The sequence below is a fragment of the Dromiciops gliroides genome, chromosome 3, assembly GCF_019393635.1.
Source record: "Dromiciops gliroides isolate mDroGli1 chromosome 3, mDroGli1.pri, whole genome shotgun sequence".
In the NCBI taxonomy this organism is placed as follows: Eukaryota; Metazoa; Chordata; class Mammalia; order Microbiotheria; family Microbiotheriidae; genus Dromiciops; species Dromiciops gliroides.
Window position 1 is genome coordinate 302,660,705 of NC_057863.1, and position 19,848 is coordinate 302,680,552.

At 36.1% G+C, this 19,848-nt stretch overlaps 1 protein-coding gene across 3 annotated transcripts in view; it reads left to right on the top strand.

Moving 5' to 3' along the window:
* The window catches only part of BCLAF3 (BCLAF1 and THRAP3 family member 3), a 101,937-nt gene that overhangs the window by 14,410 nt on the left and 67,679 nt on the right, over positions 1 to 19,848 (top strand). The window lies entirely within an intron of this gene.

The following is a 19,848-nucleotide window of genomic DNA, read 5'->3' on the forward strand; positions in this document are numbered from 1 at the left end:
TTGCTTCCCAGACCCACCTTCTGTAATCATGGGGCACCTGAGAGGCAATTGGATGGAAAGAGATTTTCCTAGTGGGACCTGTTCTGCATCTGTGGGTGGCAGCTGATATTAAACTCAAATCAAAATGGATACCACTAAACCAGACATAAAGTTCCTTGCAGGCCACATATTAGTTTTAAAATATAATGTTATTTGTGTTTTATTTTTATATATTTTGTCAAATATTTCCCAATTACAAATTAATCTGGGTTAGGCCACACTTAGGAGTATTGTGGGCTGCATGTGGACTTTGGGTTTGGCTCTTCTTTAGAGGACCAGTGACTAAATATTTATAGATGGCTTAAGAACTGAGTCTTAAAACCCACTGCCCCTTTCAGTCACTGCAAAAGCACAATACTAAAGTTCATTTTGTATTTTTCTTTGTCGCTTGAGTTGGCATGGTCAATCAGTTCATCCTCAAGTGATCAGTCTACGAGCACTGGGACCGTACTGAAAGCCTTTCCAGTGTGGTGTGACTGTCCAGAGAGAGTCCTTTGACTCCAAATTCAGTATTCTGCACTGGACCACACTATAATTCTCTTTCATTTGATTGTCACAACAACTATAATTATTACACCATTACAGATGACAGAACAGATTGAGAGGTTAAATGACTTGGTCTACAACATGGGATTTGAAACCACATCTTACAGGATCATATAGATTTAGAAGTCGAAGGGATATTTAGAGGCTATGCAAGCCTAACCCCCTCATATTAAGAAGAACTGAATTTAAGAGAAGTTAAGTGACATACCTAAGGTCACTGAGATTATAACAGCTGGAATTCAAACTTGCATTTCCTAACTTTTAATCTAGGGCTTTTCCCACTGTGCTGTGCTTTCCTCTTAGTGTAAGCCCAGTATTCTTTTGTGATGTTTAAAATCTAAATGTGTGGTCGCCTTAAATTAGAAGCTTTAGCACCAGTCTTTGGGCATTAAGCTTTTATTAAAGCATACCAGGTATTCATGTGGAGTTCAGAAAGTTAAGAAAAGGCCTATCTAGCCTAGAGTTCCAGCCTGGTCTGGTTCTTCCTCAAGTCCTCCACCATGAGCCTGCTTCAATCAAGACCTCCCTCAAACTGAGTGTAGAAGCTTTTTATAGGTCTGGAGTAGAGGCGGTCCTTACACACTGCTTCAAGCTGATTGGTAGGTGTCATCCAAATCCACTGGTTGACTGGTGGTCTCAAGTTAAGTTCAAAGTCTTTAGCTTCTGAGAACAATACCTCTTTAAGGGCCAGCCAGGTATAGTTACAATCTAATTAACTTGAAGTAGGCTAATCTGCAAAGTTAATCACTCTCACTTAATTCAATCAATTTAGATTAATCTCCAGGTGAGCCTTTGAATATCTGCCAAATCACATTATTTTCTCACACTTTCCAGTAAATTTAGTTGAATGAATGGACAATCATTGATATTACCCTTGGTATTCTCTCCAAGAGCTTTAAAAATTAAAATTTTTATGATTTCTAGTGAAAATATAATAAAATCTGGTCTAATTGGAAGTATATCTGAAACTTATAAACATGGTCACATTTGGGTTCATTGTAAAGAATTATCCTCAAATCTGGCTAATAGGTCTTAAACTGGAAAATTCTATGGATGAAATTGTCATTCTGAGAAGTTTTAGTCAGAGCTTCTTTAGTACCTTTTTCCAAAGAGTTAAATATTTGTTGTCCTTCAAGCCAGAGATCATTTGAAATTCTACCTTCTGTAGTAATCTAAGAGGAAGTTGTAGGATGGAAGCTACCTAGGGGAAGGGGGAAGCAGCACTCTTAGTCTCTTTTTTTCCACCTTCCCCCATGGTATTCTCACCTTACTTGATTGTGAATGCTGCTATTGGACCAAGCTAGAAATATATTATTGTTGATGGCTAACAGGAATGTTGCTTTTTGCCTGTGGTCTTATCCTGCCTACTGAATTGTATAGAATCTATGGATGTTGTTATCCATTTAAAAAAACATTTTTTTTTCAATTGCATGTGCAAACTAAAATATTTTTTTAAAAAATTTGAGCTCCAAATTCTCTCCTTTTCTCCTCCCCTTCTCCCTTATTGAAAAGGCAGGCAATTTCATAAAGGTTTTACATGTGCAGTTATGCAAAACATTTCCATATTGGTCATGCTGTGAAAAAACAGACCAAAACCAAACCAAAAAAAGCCCCCCCAAACCCAAGAAAAATAAAGGGGTGTGTGTGTGTGTGTGTGTGTGTGTGTGTGTGTGTGTGTGTGTGTGTGTGTGTGAGAGAGAGAGAGAGATATCTTAACTCAAAAGCTTGGATCTTTGGGTTTATGAAACACTAGATTACTGTGGTCATTTACTGCTGCATATTGTTTACCTAATCTATTCCATTGATCCATCATTCAGAAACCAGATTGTTTTGATGATTGCCATTTTGTAATACAGTTTGAGATCTGATACTGCTAGGCTATCTTCACAATTTTTTTCACTGATTCCCTTGATATTCTTGACCATTCTTCCAGATGAGTTTTATTATTTTTTCTAGCTCTCTAATTTTTTTGGTGGCATTTTGATTAGTCTGGTATTGAGTAAATAAATTAATTTAGGTAGAATTGTCATTTTTATTACATTGGTTTTTCTTTACCCATGAGCAATTAATATTTTTCCAGTTATTTAAAACTGACCGTTCTTGTGCAAAGTGTTTTGTAATTGTGTTCATATAGTTCTGGGTTTGTCTTAGTAGGTAGACAGACGCCTAAGTATTTTATATTGTCTATATTTATTTAAGTGGAATTTCTATTCCTATCTTTAACTGCTGAACTTTGTTGATAACATATAGAAATACTGATGATTTATGTGAGTTTATTTTATATCTTACAACTTTGCTGAAGTTAATTGTTTCAACTAATTTTTTAGTTGTTTCTCAAGGATTCTCCAAGTATATCATCATATCATCTGCACGGTATTTGAATTGTTTCTTTTTGGCTGCTTGCAATACTTTTTTCTTGATCTGTGAACTTTGAAATTTGGCTATGATGTTCCGGGGAGTTTTCATTTTGGGATCTCTTTCAGGCGATGATTGGTGGATTCTTTCGATTTCTATTTTGCCCCCTGGTTCTAATATTTCAGGGCAGTTTTCTTCAATTATTTCTTGAGAGATATTGTCCAGGCTTTTTTTTTTTTTTTTTTTTTTTTTTTTTGGTGGACAGTGAGGGTTAAGTGACTTACCCAGGGTCACACAGCTAGTTAAATGTCAAGTGTCTGAGGCCAGATTTGAACTCAGGCCCTCCTGAATCCAAGGCTAGTGCTTTATCCACTACGCCACCTAGCTGTCCCCCAATAATTCTTATATTATCTTTCCTGGATCTATTTTCTAGGTCAGTTGTTTATCCAGTCAGAAATTTCACATTTTCTTCAATTTTTTTGCTTTTTTGCTTTTGTTTTATTGTATCTTGGTGTCTCATAGAGTCATTAGTTTCCATTTGTTCAATTCTAATTTTTACAGAATTATTTTCTTCAATAACCTTTTGTACTGCCTTTCCCATTCGGTTAAATCTGTTTTTTAAGGAGTTATTTTCCTCAGTAAATTTTTGTATTTCTTTTTTCATGGTTTTCTTGCATTACTTTTATTTCTTTCGCAATTTTTCTTCTACTTCGCTTTTTAAAGTCCTTTTTAAGCTCTTCTAGGAATTCTTTTTGTGCCTGAGACCAATTTACATTTTTCTTTGAAGCTTCACCTGTAGCCATTTTATGATTGTCCTCCTCTATGTTTATGCCTTGATTTTCCCAATCACCAAAGTAACTGTCAATAGTCAAGCTTTTTTTTTTTTTTTTTGCTCATTTTTGTGGCTTGATGTTTTTATGAGAGAGTTGGGCTCTATTCCTGCACTGTTCCAAGTTTTTGTGCTGAGACTGGATTTTAACTAGTGGCTTTCACTGGGCTTAGCTGCTTGCTTTCTCTGTAGAGTAAGCTTCCCTTGTGATTAGTATTTGGGGGGTTAGTCCTCCCTTTTGGCCTCCCCTGGGTGTGGCCTAGCCTTCTCCAGGGGTGGTGTCCTGGTGCTGGGTTGCAAAAGTTAACAAAGTCTTTCTGGTGCCTGGCCCTAGAGGAGTGAGTTTGTTGTTGGTCCACCTCAGGGGTGGTGTCCTCCTGTTGGGTTGTTCTGTTAGTAGGGCCTTTCTGTTAGCAGGTCTGGAAGAGAAATTTTGTTGCAAATCTTCTCAAGTGTGGGGCCTCTGCTGCTAGATTGCTTTGGTAATAACCAAGTCACTCTGCTAGCAGGCTCTGGCAAGGTAATTTTGTTGCAGATTTTCCAGGGGGTTGGAGACCCCTGCTTTTGGTTTGCTTTAGAAAAAGAATCTCTCTCTGCTGGTAGGCCCCAGGGGCAGGAACTTGCTGTTGACCAGTCTTGGGTGGAGCTTCACTACTGGTCAGCATTGGAGTTAGGTTCTCCCTGGTGGTCTGTGCTAGCAGTGGGATGCCTGGTGAGGGTCCCTACTATGCTGCCCAGACTTTTCACTTGCTTAGGGAGAAGCTGGTTTGCAGGTGGGCGGGGCCTCGCTGGTGAGTTGCTTCAGGCTCCCTCCTGTGAGCTCAGAAACTGCTGCTGCTCTTGGACCTCACTTCCCTCCCTCTCAGGTAAGACAGATCTTTCCAGCTGGGCTAGTTAGCTACTTTCCTGCTCCTGGAACAATTCGGAGGCAGTTTTCTATTGGTTTGGAGGGGAAATTTGGGAGAGCTCCAGAGGGTTCCTTCCTCATACCATCTTGGTTCTGGAAGTCCACTTTCTAATGTTTTTAATAGGAATATGCTCTATTTTGTCAAAAAGCTTTTTACATATGTTGGGATAATCACTTGACTTTTGTTATTGATATGGTCAGTTAAGCTGATAGTTTTTCTAACTTTGAACCTGCCCTGCATTTCTGGTATAAATCCCACTTGGCCATAGTGTATGATCTTTGTGGTATATTGCTATAATCGCCTTGCTAGTAATTTATTTAATTTTTTTTGCCTTAGTATTAATTAGGAAAATCAGGCTGTAGTCTTTTTTCTTTGTTTTTACTTTCCCTGACACCATATTTGTGTCGTAAAAGGATTTTGGTAGGACTCCTTTGCCTATTTTTCCAAATAGTTTATATGGTATTGGAATTAATTGTTCTTTAAATGTTTGGTAGAATTCATCTGTGAATCCATCTGTCCCTGGGGATTTTTTCTTAGGGAGCTTAATGATGGCTTATTCTGTTTTTCTAAGATAGGGTTATTTAAGTATTCTGTTTCCTCTTCTGTTAATCTAGGCAATTTATATTTTTGTAAATATTCATTTCACTTAGATTTTCAGTTTTAGTGGCATATAATTGTGCAAAATAGTTCCTAACAATTGCTTTAGTTTCATCTTCATTGGTGTTATTTACCCTTTTCATTTTTGATCCTGGCAGTTTGTTTTCTATTTTTTAAAATCAAATTAACCAGTGGTTTCTCTATTTTATTGATTGTTCCATAAAACCAGCTTATAGTTTTATTTATTAGCTCAATGTTTTTCTTACTTTCAATTTATTAATTCTTAAATTTTTCAGAATTTCCAATTTGGTGTTTAATTAGGGATTTTTTATTGTTTTTCTAGGTTTTTAATTTTTAATTTTTATTTTTTTAGTTGCATGCCCAGTTTATTGATCTGCTCTTGTGCTATTTTATTGATGTAAGGATTTAGAGATAGAAATTTTCTGCAAGTACTACTTTGGCTTCATCTCATAAATTTTGATATGTTGTGTTATTGTTATCTTCCTTATTGAAATTATATGATTTGTTTTTTGACCTGTTAACTTTTTAGGATTAGATTATTTAGCTTCCCCTTAATTTTTTTTCTTTTTTCTTTTCTTTTCTTTTTTTGCAGGGCAAAGGGGGTTAAGTGACTTGCCCAGGGTCACACAGCTAGTAAGTGTCAGGCGTCTGAGGCCAGATTTGAACTCAGATCCTGAATCCAGGGCTGGTGCTTTATCCACTGTGTCACCTAGCTGCCCCTTCCCTTAATTTTTAATCTGTTTCCATAGCTTTTTATTGAATGTAATTTTTATTACATTATGATCTGAAAAGGATGCATTTAATTTTTCTTCATCTGGCTATGAGGGTTTTATGCCCTAATACATAGTCAGTTTTTGTGTAGGTGTCATGTACCACTATGAAAAAAGCATATTCTCTATTCCCAGTCAGTTTTCTCCAGAGATCTATGACATAATAACTTTTCTAAAATTCTGTTCATCTCCTTAACTTCTTTCTTGTTTATTTTGTGATCAGATTTATTTAGTTCTGAGAGGGGAAAGTTGAGGTCCCCTACTAATATAGTTTTATTGTCTATTTCCTCCTCTAACTCATTTAACTTTTTCTTTTAGAATTTGGACACTGTACCGTTTGGTGCATAGATGTTTAATATTGACATTACTTCACTTGTCTTTGGTACCTTTTAGCAAAATGCAGTTTCCCTATTTCTCTTTTAATCAGATCACTTTTTGCTTTTGCTTTTTCTGAGATCCTTATTGCTACCCTTGCTTTTTCTTTCTTTCTTCTTTCTTTTTTTTGCTTCTGCTGAAGCATAATAGATTCTGCTCCAGCAGCCTCTTACATTTACTCTGTATGAGTCTCTTTGCTTCAAGTGTGTTTCTTGTAAATAACATATTGTTGGATTCTGGTTTTTAATCCATTCTTCTCTCTGCTTCTGTTTTATGGGTGAGTTCATCCTGTTCATACTCATAGTTGTGATTATTGTTTATTTCCCTCCATCCTTTTTTACCCTTGTTTATCTTTCTCTCTCCTTTCATCTTCTCCCTCCTCAAAAGTGGTTTGCTTTTGACCACCAGTTCCTCCAGTCTACCCTCACAACACCCCACCCCTGTTTTCTTATCGTCATCCCCTCTACTTCTCTGTAGGGTAAGATAGATTTCTGTACCCAGCTGAGTTTGTATGTTATTCCATCTTTCAGCCAATTTTGACAAGAGTGAGGTTCAAATATCTTCCCTTCTACTCTAAAGCTTTCATGCCCCTTTTATGTGAGATAATTTACTCCATTTTACTTCTCCTTTCTCCCAGTGCACTGTTCTTTCTCACCCCTTAATAATTTTTTTTAGAAGTCATTCCATCATTTTCAACTCACATCTGTGCCCACTGTCTATGTTTACTCCTTCTAACTTACCTAATAATGATAAAATCCCTAGGAGTTACAGGTATCTTCCCATGTAGGAATATAAACAGTTTAACCTTATTGAATTCCTTATGATTACTCTTTCCAGCTTACCTTTTCATGCTTGTCTTCAGTCTTGTATTTGAAAGTAAAATTTTCTATTTAGCTATGATCCGTAATGCTTTTAAGTCCTCTATTTCATTAAATATCCATTTTTCCCTGAAGGATTATACTCAGTTTTGCTGAGTAGATTATTCATTGCAATCCTATCTCTTTTGGTGTTGGGGATGGTGGCCGGAGCCGGAGAGAGAAGTGGGCACAGTGGCAGCTTGATAGTACTGAGCACTGAGCAGTTTATTGTTGAAACAAGCTAGCTTAAATAATAAAAAAAACACAAGCCATGAATACACTTTCTCACGGGAAAGAACCTTTGTTCCCAACAGACAACTTCAGCACCTCCTTGTATTTTTGCATGAGAATTGCATACCAGCCAGGAGAAAACAACTTAGTCCTTGGGCCTTATCACTTTTCCAGCAACTGCTAAGGCTGCCTGTTCTTTGACCTCTATGAGGCCCCTAGAGGGGGGAGGAACACTGCCTCATGCTGTCTCTGAAGCAGCAGAGGGGTTCTCTACATTTTGGCTTCTGGAATATCGTATTCTAAGCTCTCCAGTTCTTTAATGTAGAAGCTGATAATTCTTGTGTTTTCCTGATATTTGAATTTTTTTTTCTTTCTGGTTGTTTACAGTATTTTCTCCTTGACTTAGGAGCTTTGTCATTTGGCTATCATATTTCTAGGAGTTTTCATTTTGGCATCTCTTTCAGGGGATGATCAGTAGATTCTTTCAATTTCTGGTTCTAGGATGTCAAGGCAGTTTTTTTTTTTTTGGAAATATGATATCTAAGCTTTTTTATCATGGCTTTTAGATAATCCAATAATTCTTAAATTTATCTGTCTTGGATCCATTTTTCAGATTAGTTGTTTTTCCAATTAGATATCTCACATTTTCTTTAATTTTTTAATTTTGTTTTCTTTTTTCTTGGTGTCTCATGAAGTCATTAGCTTCCACTTGTTCAATTCTCATTTTTAAGGAATTATTTTCTTCAGTGAGCTCTTGTACCTCATTTTCCCTCCCTCTTCCCCCCCCAAGACAGCAAGTAATCTGATATAGGTTATATATGTACAATAACATTAAATATATTTCTGCCTTAGTCATGTTATGAGAGAAGAATCGGAGCAAAAAGGAAAAACCTCAAAAAAGAAAAACAACAGCACCCAAAACAAAAGAAATAGTATGGCTCAGTCTGCATCCATATTTCACAGTTCTTTTTTTTCTTTTTCCTGGATTTGGAGAGCCTTTTCCATCATGAGTCCTTTGGAACTATTTTGTACCATTGTATTGCTGAGAAGAATCAAGCCTATCACAGTTGATCAACACATAATGTTGTTGATACTGTGTACAGTGTTCTCCTGGTTCTGCTCATCTCACTCATCATCAGTTCATGCAAGTTCTTCCAGGTTTCTCTGAACTCCTCCTGCTCATCGTTTCTTACAGCAGAATAGAATTCCATTATATTCATGTTGTGTATGTTTTCTTATAGTGCCTTTCAAAATCCAATTCTAATATGTAATCTTTTGTTCTACTTGTGTAACCCATATGAGCCACATGTTTAAAAAAATTACCATTTAACAAAAAAAGCAATATACTCATTTGTCTTTATTTCTTATGTAGTAGTGATCATGAAGAGTGGGGAGCATAGAATTTGGTGAGTTGTCATGGTAACCACACTACAAACCCACAGAGAAAATACTCTATACATTCCGAGTACTATAGTTAATTGAGTGGACATCAATACATGAAAGATATGTAAGAAGGTATAATGTTTTATTCTGTCATTATCCTCATAAGATAGGATAGAGACTGATAATAATATAATTTTTTGTAGTTTAATAGCTACTTATTTCTTTAAAACAGAAAAATTTTGAAGCAAAAGTTTAACACAAAGTAATGGTAATCTTTTGGGGATTAATTTCTAATGAATACTTTATCCTTTTCCCTACAATTACCTTCAGTTGAAAGGATAGTCACATTAACATACTTCATTGATATTATCATTATTAAAATATAGCACCTTTTTATTCACAATAATTTCATTCTTCCTAAATTAAGCTGAATGAGATACATGGATAAGTTTAAATGACAATTATTTGCTTTACATAAACATACCTGGCTTGTCAACCCAATTAAATAACCTAGGTTATCCTTTTAAATTGATTTCTCTCCCCATTCTATTCACTGAACACAACCTTTACCAGGATTCTAGATTCTGTTTCTTCATCTTTCCCTCACACTTAGGTTTCCACCTTCCAACTATGGGTGAATACCACAGTCATCAGATATTCTTGTCCTTGGGCTTTTGGGCAATAGATGTCATTCATGATGATTGGAAGTTAGCAATCTGAATCGTGTTGCAGGAAATAGAAGCACCAATATGACAAACCCATTATAATAAAATATGAAGCCATAAGTTTCTAAATTGATTTTATTCTTCCACCTTTGTTTCTTCTCTGACTTTGGTGTTCCATACTGGCTGTAACAAACTATGGTGGTTCCTTTTTTTTCGTCTGCTAGTTTTTCTTTCATCCTTATCATGCCCTTTAACCACTACTTTCATTTTTTGTTGCTAATTTGGTGAATGTTAAGTGAATGCAAAATAATTTTAATATTGGCCCAGATAAATTAGAATATAAATCATCTTTAAGCAAAATAAAACTTCTCAAACTTGAGTCTTTTCTATATTTGATTTTTACTTCTTTGTGTGTATGATCAAAAATTTCACATCCAAGAATTTGTTCACAAAATTATCATATTAACTGCTCTTGTTTTTCAGAAGAAAGTCCCTCAGTTCTGAACTTCTAAGATCCTATTTCATTGTCTGTTCAGCATACGCCCATGTGATCCTAAAGGAAGATACCTTCTTGGGGGGACAGGTCAAGTCTGATGTTAGTGCCATATATTCTATAATGCCTCTTAGGTTAGTCTTTGTCTGCACCCTTTTCAGCCTTGGTACCACATGTTGTCTCAGTTGAATCTCCAGCAGGTCCCTCTCCAGTCTTCTTACCTTAGAACTGTTGATCTCCAGTTTTTATTTTCTTACTGTATTTCAAGACATGTTTATAAAATGAGTATATTCCCACCCTTACAAATGATGGAAAGTGCTAGCTTTGCTAAGTTGTTCATTTCTGGGGGTTGGAAGGGCATAAAGGATTTAAATAAATATTTTAATATATATATTTAAAATATATGTATATTTTAATATATATATATTTTTTGCCTGCAGAAGCAATAATAGCAATCTGTCTGTTGGTGTCCTTTTGGTCATAGCTCTTTTTTATTTTGTTATTTCAAGATCTTATGAGAAGAATTACTCTAAAGCAATAATTATAAATTCTGTTAGGAATCAAAGAAAAAATAGAAACAATTCTAAAACAAGTTTAAGAAAGTTTTGTGTATTCTAATTCTAATGCTAATAACACTGAGTTTCTGAGAGTGAGGCTTGAGATAATAGGAAGATTTCATTTTGATTTTTGTTTTTTACTTAAATATCAAATAAAATATGTATTTCTATATTTAAAAAATAGAATTATGTGAAATTTCAAATCTATTTTATGAACAGTGTGCTTTACCTCACAAATCCTTAACTGATTTCATTTTAAGTACATAAATTCAGCATGTAACTTTCAAAGCTGTCCTTCTGATCTTCCTTTTTCACCAAAACAATGCTTCTTTCCTTCCTTTTGTCTTCCTTCTTTTGGGGGGGAGGGTGTCAACCTCATTAGTACCTCCTCTTATCCCGTTGTTGAAAATGAACCCCCAAGAGACATATGCAGTCAAACAAAACAAACTCCCACATTGGCTGAGTCTGAAAATGTTTCTTATAGGACTAGGAAACCTTCAAAAAATTATGGAGAGTAGTCTGTCATCCATTAGGATTTTGAAAAATTGTCAGTGGGATGACAAGGTCAGCACAGTAAACCCGGGTGTGTGGGGGGGGAGTCAAATCTATGAAGATGAGGTAGCCCAAGGATTTAGGGTTAGGTATCAGATGGTTTGGGCAGAGTCATTGAAAATTAGAACGTATAAATGTGCCATAAGATATCTCTTCCATTTAACTTTGGATGAATTATTTCCACTCCACAGTTTAAAACGGCCCAGTGTCTGCTCTCCTCTGTTTCTGAAGTGTTTCCTGTTTTCCTCCATCACAGGAAGCTTCAACAGGTTATTCTGTTTTTTAGATACCAGACTACTACCTTCTTCCCTGCTCAGGGTGCTCTTTGATGGGAATCCCTTTTGAAAAAAAGATAGTAGAAGAAGAATAAAAGGGCCTCAATAATCAAAACTATAATTTGTAGGGTGTACTGTGAGACCTGGTTCTTGGTTTTTGTTGTTGTTTGGGGCTGTAAATTTCTAGACATCAATCTGCCCTGGAAGAAGGGATGGTTTAATTATCTCTTTTCCAAGACAGTAAGTTCTTTCTCAGTTTGAAAAGTAAATCTTAATTTTAATCTTTTTATTTACAGTGTTGTAGTTATTGGGCAAAATTTTCTTTCAGTTCTGCTTATTTCCTTTGCATCAGATCTAGTTCATAGATTTAGAGCTGAAAAGGACTTCTCTCCTTCCTTTCCCTCCACGTGTGTGTACAGGTTAGTGACTTCTGGGTGTGGTTCCAGATTGATGTCTAGAAATTTACAGCCCCTCCGACAATTGTTATTTCCCCTTTTTGTCAGTGTGATAGGGATGAAGCAGAACCTCAGAGTTGATTTAATATGCATTTATTTCTGTAATTATGAATACTTTTAAACATTTTCCATATGATTATTAATTGTTTGCGTTTCTTCTATTGAAAACAGCCTATTTACATTAATGTTATGTTGCATAATTTCAATGGCTGTGCAGAATGGTTGGATCACTTAACAGCCTTCACCAACACTGAATCAGTGTGCCTGTCTTCTTATACCCCTGCCTTTCAGAATTAATTATTCTCATTTTATCATCTTTGCTAATTTGTAGGGTGTACTGTGAGACCTGGTTTTTGTTTTTTGTTGTTGTTTGGGGAGGGGCAGGGCAATGAGGGTTAAATTACTTGCCCAAGGTCACACAGCTAGTGTCAAGTGTCTGAGTTTGAACTCAGGTCCTCCTGAATCCAGGGCTGGTGCTTTGTCCACTGAGACCTATTTTTTTTTTAAATAAGCTTTTATTGATGTCTTCTTAAATCCTCATAGTTAAAAACTGCTGGGAAAACTGGAAGATAGTATGGCAGAAATTAGGCATAGACCAACATCTTACACCTTATACTAAAATAAGGTCAAAATGGATACATGATTTAGACATAAGAGGTGATACCATAGGTAAATTAGGAGAGAAAGGAATAGTGTACCTATCAGATCTTTGGAAAGGAAAACAGTTTTTGACCAAACAAGAGATAGAGTATATTATAAAATGCAAAATGGATGATTTTGATTATATTAAATTAAAAAAATTTTGTACAAACAGAAGCAATGCATCCAAAATTAGAAGGGAGGCAGAAAGCTGGGAAACAATTTTTGAGGCCAGTGCTTCTGATAAAGGCCTCATCTCTAAAATATATAGGGAATTAAATCAAATTTATAAGAATCCAAGTCATTCCCCAATTGAGAAATGGTCAAAGGATATGAACAGGCAGTTTTCTGATGAAGAAACCAAAGCTATCTATTCTCATATGAAAAAATGCTCTAAATCTCTAATGATTAGAGAGATGCAAATTAAAACAACTCTGAGGTACCACCTGACACCTATCAGATTGGCTAAAATGACAAAAAAGGAAGATAATAAATGTTGGAGAGGCTGTGGGAAAATTGGAACACTAATGCATTGTTGGTGGAGCTGTGAGCTGATCCAACCATTCTGGAGAGCAATTTGGAATTATGCCCAAAGGGCGATAAAGCTGTGCATACCCTTTGACCCAGCAATCCCACTTTTAGGTCTTTTGCCCAAAGAAATCATGGAAGGGGGAAAGGGACCCACATGTACAAAAATATTTATAGCTGCTCTTTACGTGGTGGCAAGGAATTGGAAGTTGAGGGGGTGCCCATCAATTGGAGAATGGCTGGACAAGTTGTGGTATATGAATACAATGGAATACTATTGTGCTGTAAGAAATGATGAGCAGGAAGAGTTCAGAGAAACCTGGAGGGTCTTACGTGAGCTGATGATGAGTGAGATGAGCAGAACCAGAAGAACATTGTACACAGTATCATCAACATTGAGTGTTGACCTACTGTGATGGACTATATTCTTCTCACCAATGCAATGGCACAGAAGAGTTCCAGGGAACTCATGATAGAAGAGGATCTCCAAATCCAAAAAAAAAAAGAAAGAACTGTGGAGTATAGATGCTGATTGAACCATATTATTTCTTTTGTTTTGGGTGCTGTTGTTTTTTTTTTTTTCTATTTTGAGGTTTTACATCACTGCTCTGATTCTTTCTCTTGTAACAGGATTAATGCAGAAATAGGATTAATGTTATTATGTGTATATATATGTGTGTGTACATATATATCTATATATATATGTATAGAGATATATAGATATAACCTATATCAGATTACCTGCTGTCTAGGGGAGGGGGGAGGGAGGGAGAAAAATCTGAAATTGTAAAGCATGTATAAACAAAAGTTGAGAACTATCTTTACATGTAACGGAAAAAATAAAATACCTCATACATTAAAAAAAAAAAATCCTCATAGTTACCCCAGTATCTTTCTGCTTTCCCCTCCTGTAGAGCCTTGCTATATAACAAATAATATTAAGGAAAAAAAGTGTAATTGATATGCATTGAAAAAGTCCAAAAACATTCAATGTGTGTAACACCTGTCAACCTTGAACCTTCATATGTTGGGTGTGTATTTTCATATCTCTTCAAGTTATGCTTGATTTTTATAATTTTGTTACATTCATTTTTTATTTTTTCCTCACTTACATTGTCGTAGTTTTGTATATTTTCATGGCTCTGCTTCGCTCTGGGTCACTTCATGTAGATATTTCCATGTTCCTCTGTATTCATCACATGCATTACTATGCAATAATATTCCATTACATTCATGTGCCACAATTTCTTTAGCCATTCTCTAATTGATAGATATCTACTTTGCTTCCAATTCTTTGCCATCATGAAAAGTGCAGTTATAGACATTTTGGTATATTATGGGGACTTTCTTCTTATAGCTTCCTTGGGGCATAAACCCAGTTATGTATTCTCTGGTTAAAAAGGGTATGAATATCTTTTGTTGTTTGGTCATTGTAGTTGTGTTCCACTCTTTGTGACTCCATTTTGGGGTTTTCTTGGCAAAGATACTGGAGTGGTTCATCATTTCCTCCAGCTCATTTTTACAGATGAGGAACTAACACAAGTAGGGTTAAATGACTTACCCAGGGTCACATAGCTAGTAAATGTCTGAGATCAGATTTGAACTCATGATGAATCTCCAATTCCAAGCTCAGTGCCTTATCCACTGTACCACTTAGCTGCCATGGATATCTTAGTCACTTTTTTTTTTTTTTTGCATAATTCTAAGTTGCTTTCCAAAATGATTACAGTGGTTTACATAATCACTGACAAATGCACTAGTGTGCCTGTCTTCTCTCAACTACTGCATCAATGACTTTTCCTATCTTCTGTTATTGTTGCCAATTTGTATGTTTTGTTTGAAACCTTAAGGAATATTTTATGTGTATTTCTCTTATTAGTAATTTAGAGCATTCTTTCATGTGATTGTTAATAGTTAGCAAAATTTTTTGAGACATATTTTAAAATTTCATATCCTTTGACCTGTTACCTTCCCTTTTGGGGAATGTCTATCAGTCATGTATTGGGAGTGGGTGTTGGATACCAAATCTTTACTCAAAGAAATATTTAATCAGAGAGGTTTGACACGGAGATTTTTTTCTCTATATGAATACTTCCCTTATCCTTGGTACATTAATTTTGTTTGTACAGAAGCTTAATTTAATTTAATTTAATCTTTTTCAGGTGTTTCAGATCTACCTCTTTTACCTCCCTCCTCTTCATTGAAAAAAAAACAACTCTCAATATTCATAGTCAACAAATATTTATAGTCAAGCAAAACAAATTCTATTTCCAAAAAGTTGCCTCAATTTGCATTTTGAATCTATCACCTCTTTTAAGAGGTGGGTAGCATGTTATCTCATGAGTTCCTTGCAGTAGTTAGTCTTTGGTCAGAATTTTACCTTCCCCCTATTCCTAGCCCCCCTCCAACTTTCCTTATGAAGAAGAGAATTGGGAAAGAGGGATGTACTCAGTACCCATGCTCGAAATTGGGTGTTCTCTCTTTTCTTTCCCTCTTGGTAATGTTTATTTTATTTAAGTCTAATCCTTTCTTTGATCTACTTTTTCTCATATTCTCCCCTGCTGTTTCTCAGAACCCTTCCCTTCTTATTTCCCTGTTTAGTGAAATATTTTTCTGCGCACACAACTCTGTGTGTGTATTCTGTCCTCTTTTTACTAGTTCAGATGAAAGTGAAGTTTGTGTCATAGTCTACTTGTTCACCCCAGTTATGTGAGAATTCCCTGGCCCCTTCCTCTCCCTCTAGTGTATCTCCCTCACCTCCCGTTCCTTTCTGGCATAGTTGATAGACTCCTAGGCCTGGAGTCAAGAACACCTGAGTTCAAAACCAGTCTCAGACACTTATTAGCTATATGGGTTTCCTCAAGTTCCCTCAGTTTCCTCATCTGTACAGTAGGGATAATAATAGCACCTACTTCCTAAAGTGCTTAGCACATTGTGAGCACTCTATAAATGTCAGCTATTATAATCATTATTATTATTTTAAAATCATGAAAACATCAAAATAAAATCTCTCAGACCCTTTGTCTCTCTCTATGACCCTTGGGTTCTGATATATGTATATCTTTTCTCCATTATAAAATGTAAATATAAATAGTTCATCCTTATTTAGTTTCTTATGATAGCTTGCTTGTAGTTTCCTTTTTTATGTTGTTTTTGACATTTGTGTTTGTATTTGAAAGTTTCTATGCAGCTCCAATCTTTTCATCTTAGAAGTCCTCTATTTCACTAAAGATTCTTTTTTTTTTTCCTCTGTAGGGTTATACTAAGTTTTGCTGGGTAAGTTTTTCTTGGTTATAAGCTTTAATTATTTTTATGCACTCTGGATATTTTCCTCTGCTTGCTTGTAGTGATAGCTTCTGAATCTTAACTTTTGCTGTGTCTGGAGTTTGACTATACTACGTCTAGGATTTTTTTTGTGTGGTTTCTTTCAGGAGGTGACCAGTGAGTTCTTTTCTGTTTTAACTTTGCCTTTTGGTTCTAAGTGATCTAGGTAATTTTAATGGTTTCTTAAAATGTGCTTCTGCTCTTATTTTGGTCATGACTTTTAGATAGTCTAATGATTCTTAAATTCCTTCTCCATGGTTTTTAGGTCAGGTGTTTTTGATATGAAATGTCTTACACTTGTATTATTTTCAGTGTTTGGACTTTTTAAAAAAGTGTTTCTTGTTTCATAGAGTCATTAACTTCTATTTGGTCCATTCTAATTTGCAAAAAGTGTTGCTCGAGTAAAGGCTTTATGCCTTTTAGCCCAATCTCTTAATTCTCTCACCAGTTCTTCATTATATAGCTCTCATTTCTTTTTTACTTGTTTCCTCTAGCTCTTATTTATAAAATCATTTTTAGTTTGTTTTTGATACTTTTTCTCTCCTAGGAATTCTTCTTGAGCTTGTACCCAACTTAGTTTTTCTTTGAGGCTTTCCTTGTAGATGTTTTGGAGGCATTTTCTTCTGTTTGTTTTTTGAACATCTTTGTCACCATACTAGCTCTTTATTGTGATACTTCATTCATTCATTCATTCATTCAGCCTTCCAGCCTTCCAGCCTTCCCAACTTTTGGTTTTGTGATAGGGTCAGTCACACACCTAGGAAGGCAGTGTCTGAGCCCAGCCTGTTCCTGTTGTGTACAGCCTGTGGGGTTCTGCTGTAGCTTTTTTTTCCCAGGTCAGGCTGAGGAATCTTGAAGACTTCAGAGCTTCAAAAACAGTCTGTTTCAGAAATTAGCTAAGTTCCTGTCTTGCATTTGTGTCTTAGCAACACAGCTGTGGACTTGTTTCTGTTTGGGATTCTATAGATTGCTGTTCAACTTAGCCACTATTAGCCAGGTGGAAAGCTCTGTGGATTGAGGGTGACAGAAGTATAGATCCCCCCTTTGTTTGGACTTGACACTTCGATTTTTCTGCTGTAGGTTTCTGATTGGGGATTGGTTCTGTGACCCTGCTCTGTTCATGGTATCTGAGTCACATAGCTTCTGCTTGCTTTAGTACAGTCAGTTCTACTATAATGCGATATATGCTATCTTAAAAATTACTATACCATGCAAAATCATGCAAAAACTCCATGGCTTATGGAGAAAATGAGGTTAAGGGTGCAACACTAAAAATACTTGTCAGTGACACATTAAAAGAAGATAGAAAGAGTATAAAAACAGTAGTGCAGTTTTATAATTTTTAAATGGTTTAAAAAATACATGAATTCTGGGGCAGCTAGGTGGTGCAGTGGATAAAGCACTGGCCCTGAATTCAGGAGGACCTGAGTTCAAATCTGGCCTCAGACACTTGACACTTAGTAGCTGCGTGGCCCTGGGCAAGTCACTTAACCTTCATTGCCCCTCAAAAAAAAAATACATGAATTCTGCAATAATTAGTTCACGTCTCCAAATCAGGACTGCTGCTATTCAGCTTGAACCTCAGTTTTGGGTTGGCAAAGTCCAGTTGCTTTGAGTGAGAGGGCCAAGCCATGGTGGTAGCAACCCTGAGAAGAGGGAGAGCTTGTAGCTCCTTGGGTGTGGGTTGGCCTTCCTCTGTCACAGCTTCTACTGTACCAGATAAACAATCAATATGTCACTTTACCTTGAAAAAGACCTGATGTTTAATTGTTGAAGTAAGCATGGTAATGCTTTTAACTTGTGAGATTTTGTGAAGTGGGGTCACCCAATACTGCAAGATAACACATGATGAAATGAGATGACTGGTTGTTATGACGTGTGCACACGTGTATGCACGTATGCTTTGTACTCAGTTCACCTGTTATAGTTTTTGTTTCTCTGTGATAAAATCACATTTGGGAATGCAAAATTCATGTTATACTTAAATTGTTCCCTAATATATCAGTCATGTTGGAACAAATTTGCATATAGCAGAACTGACTGTGCTTTCTTCTTCCTAATTGCGTAGCCAACATCCAGCCTGTGACTTCCCTTGCCCTGCCTGTATCACCACTCTTTGTTGAAGGTCCCTCCCTCAGTCTGCATGGAATATATGATCTAGCAGTTGAAAATGATTGACAGCTGTCAACTGGCACTTGGTTCTGCTCCCTAAATAGGCCAAGCTCCTCTGCCAGATCTGCCAGAGCTATACACTCAAGTGTATAGCTATGGGCACAACATTCTTCGGTCCTTGTAATTAAAAGGCTCTGCAGAGGGGCAGTTAGATGGCGCAGTGGATAGAGCACCGGCCCTGGAGTCAGGAGTACCTGAGTTCAAATCTGACCTCAGACACTTAACACTTCCTAGCTGTGTGACCCTGGGCAAGTCACTTAACCCCAATTGCCTCACTTAAAAAAAATAAAAGGCTCTGCATACTGCACTAATGGCTGACCCCATCCTTAATGTCCTCATTCAGACTTCAGTGTCTTGGGCTAGAAGAATAATTCACTGTGAGTTTTTCTCCCTGAATTTCCCGATTGGCACTTGGTCTGGTACTTTTTGGAGTAGTTGTGGGGATTCAACTGTACTACTCCCTTCTAGATTGGTCTTGATTTCTCTTTTATTTTATTTTATTTTATTTTATTTTATTTTATTTTATTTACTAGTACCAAGTCTTTTTTCATGGTTTTTGCTTTGTAGTTTAGTTTGAGATTTGGTATTGTGACAGGGATTCTTTTGAGGGAGTGGGGGGAAGTAATCCTTTCTCACCCCTCATTTTCTGTAAGTGCCACAGTTGGTCATGTACTGTCACATAGGTGTTGTTTTTCTTTAATCTAACCTTTGAACACTTCCTAGCCAACAGAAGAATGAATTCTGAGAATTGCTTATTAAATTGGAAATGCAGTTGTTTGGTAGGGAAAAATAGCAGCTTTGACAATGTCTTGGTTTTTAGTGAAATGTAAATAATTTTTAAAAGTGGCAAAGAAAAATATTGCACTACTCCTAATTTGAAGTACATTGGTGAAAAATCTGGGATTAAAAATTTTTTTTTTTGTATTTTGAAATGGATTAACCTAATAGGAAAGGAAGGCTTTGTGTATAGAAATTGGAATCCTAATTTAGCAGTTTTGGAGCTCATCATTTTATATCTAAAATTGACTCTTTATGAGTTAAGTGCTATAGATAGAGCATCAAGCTTTAGTTCTGTATTATTGATTATTGTTACTCATTTTCCATAGGAATCCTTGTTCCCCAAGTAAATAAAGATGACAAGAAAGAATTGCTATTGCTATTCATGCATAAATTGGACCAGATTGGAGATTCTTGACCTTGTTTGAATCATGGACTCCATTTGTTTGAATCATGGACTCCATGTGTTGTCTATAGACTCCTTTTTAATAATGTTTGTA